The 2458-nt window shown below is 44.7% G+C and overlaps 1 pseudogene; it reads right to left on the bottom strand.

The window, feature by feature from the left end:
* Positions 1-1113: 1113 nt before the first annotated feature.
* On the bottom strand, positions 1114-1885 carry LOC128068550 (14-3-3 protein theta-like; annotated as a pseudogene).
* Positions 1886-2458: the final 573 nt, after the last annotated feature.

The following is a 2458-nucleotide window of genomic DNA, read 5'->3' as shown; positions in this document are numbered from 1 at the left end:
GCAACATACAATAGTGGTCCAACTCTCTAAATAACAATCACTAGACAAACTGGACACCTTCTCACATGTGCACAAATCTGCATGGAAAAGTACTAATGTTTTAGACTGGACTGTATGCTTTTTTTCCCCTTTCTAGTGTATTATTTTCTAGTGCTTCCCTGGTGACTCAGATGGTAAAGCGTCTGTCTACGATGTGGGAGACCTGGGTTCGATTCCTGGGTTGGGAAGATCCGCTGGAGAAGGAAATGGCAATCCACTCCAGCACTCTTGCCTGGAAAATCCCATGGACGGAGGAGCCTGACAGGCTACAGTCTATGGGGTCGCAAAGAGTCGGACACGACTGAGCGACTTCACTTCACTTCACTAGTGTATTAAGAAATGACATGCACTTTAATTTGCCAAAAGCAATGGCTGTATTCTGGCAGCAACATGCTACTTCTATTACATAGTAAAGTGAATACAAAGGCAGGAGGTGTAAGTGAGTTTTTATTGGGAAGGGAAGTTGTCAACTTAAACAGCAGCAAATGAAGAGTGAATAAGGAAACTCCCTGTTGTCACAGATACACAAGACCTCCATCACATATGATACAGGAGGCATTTTAATCTGTGATCCCTCAGCCCCAAAATGTCGAATGCTTTTCCATTCAATCTAATACTTCTGGATTCCTACTAAAAAGGAAAATATTAAGAGGATGGAAAAGTTGTTTACTGAAAGGAAATCTCTGAAGAAGAGTAAAGAAGGGAATGTAGAAATTAAGAAGTTATGTAGAACACTCTTTAAATTGTAATTAGCTACATTTTCATATCTTCACAGTAATACAAAACACAGTCACTTGCAGAACTAGTTCAGATTACTTAAATACAAGATACATTTTTAGTCTTCTACATAAGTGTTTGGAAGTTACTTACGTTTGTATGAAATGAAGCTATAAATACTTCTCTACGGCAGTAACTGCACACCAGGAAGGCTAAGACAAACACAAATCTAGATATGGAGTTTTCCCAAAGCTGCAGTGTGAAAAGACTATAAACAGTTGATTCCATACACATGAATAGGTTTCTTTGCTATAGGAAATCCAAATGGAGTGAGGAATGGAGATGAGTAAAAAGGTCTCAAGGGGAAGAAAGATGGCACCCTGTATGCACTTCGTTTTCGGCCCCTTCTGCCGCATTACATTCTCCTGCACTGTCTGATGTCCATAGTGTGAGGTTGTCTCTCAGCAGCTGCATGATGAGGGTGCTGTCTTTGTACGAGTCTTCCTTCATTCAATGTGTTGAGTTCTGCAATAGCCTCATCAAAAGCCGTTTTAGCCCGTGTGCAGGCCAGTTCCAGGTTATTGAGGATCTCATATTAGAGCACAGAAAAGTTAAGAGCCAGCCCCAGCCGGATGGGGTGTGTGGGCTGCATCTCTTTCTTGCTTATTTGGAAAGCCTCTTGGTAAGCTCCTCGGGAATTATCTATCGTTTGCTTCCGATCATCACCACAAGCAACTTCAGCAAGGTACCAGAAGTAATCGCCCTTCATTTTCAGATAGAAGACCTTACTCTCTGGATTAGTTGCATTGGCTATTAAATACTTATCCAACAATTCCAGGACTGTGGTGCAGATAGACCTCAGCTCGGACTCCACTTTCTCCCGGTAGTCCTTGATCAGCTGCAACTTCTTGTCCCAGGTGTTGGTCTTCTGCTCAATGCTGGAGGTGACTCTCTAGGTGGCCCGGCGGCCCCTGACCACGTTCTTGTAGGCCACCAACAGCAGGTTGCGCTCCTCGTTGGACAGCTCGGCACCCTGCTCCGTCGCGGCCTTCATGCAGGTGGCCATGTCATCATAGCGCTCAGCCTACTCGGCCAGCTTGGCCTTCTGGATCAGCTCCGTCTTCTCCATGGGGGCCAGGGGAGCGGACAGTGAGGTTGAGCCTGGACCCCAGGGGCTGGCGGGGGTGGGGGGTGGGGCACAGCGAGGAGGCCTTCACATCTCCATGGCCGCGGTGCAAGTCCCACCACTTGGATCCCTCTTCTCTGCAGGCATATTCTTTACTATCTGATCCACCAGAGAAGCCCCTGTATGTTTTACACGTGGTATCAATCGTGAATAGGTATCAGTTCCAGTCTCTCGATTCCTTCCACCACTACCTACTCCTTTGCCCTCTAGAATCCACACATTTGTTCTCTGTGTCTGTGTCTCTACTTTTGCTTTGCAAATAAGATGATCTGTGCCATTTTTCTAGATTTCACATATATGTGTTAATATATGAAATTGGTTTTCCTCTTTCTGACTTCGTTCTGTATGATGGTCTCTAGGTCTATCCCTGTCTCTACAAATGATCCAGTTTTGTTAGTTTTTATGGCTGCGTAATAGTCCATTGTATATATGTACCACAGCTTCTTTATCCATTCATCTGTCAATGGACATTTGCTTCCACATCCTCACTATTGTAAACAGGCTGCAGCGAACATT

Source organism: Budorcas taxicolor, chromosome 25 (assembly GCF_023091745.1).
Source record: "Budorcas taxicolor isolate Tak-1 chromosome 25, Takin1.1, whole genome shotgun sequence".
Classification (NCBI taxonomy): domain Eukaryota; kingdom Metazoa; phylum Chordata; class Mammalia; order Artiodactyla; family Bovidae; genus Budorcas; species Budorcas taxicolor.
The sequence above is the reverse complement of the archived record's forward strand: the minus strand, read 5'-3'. Positions and strand labels throughout refer to the sequence as shown.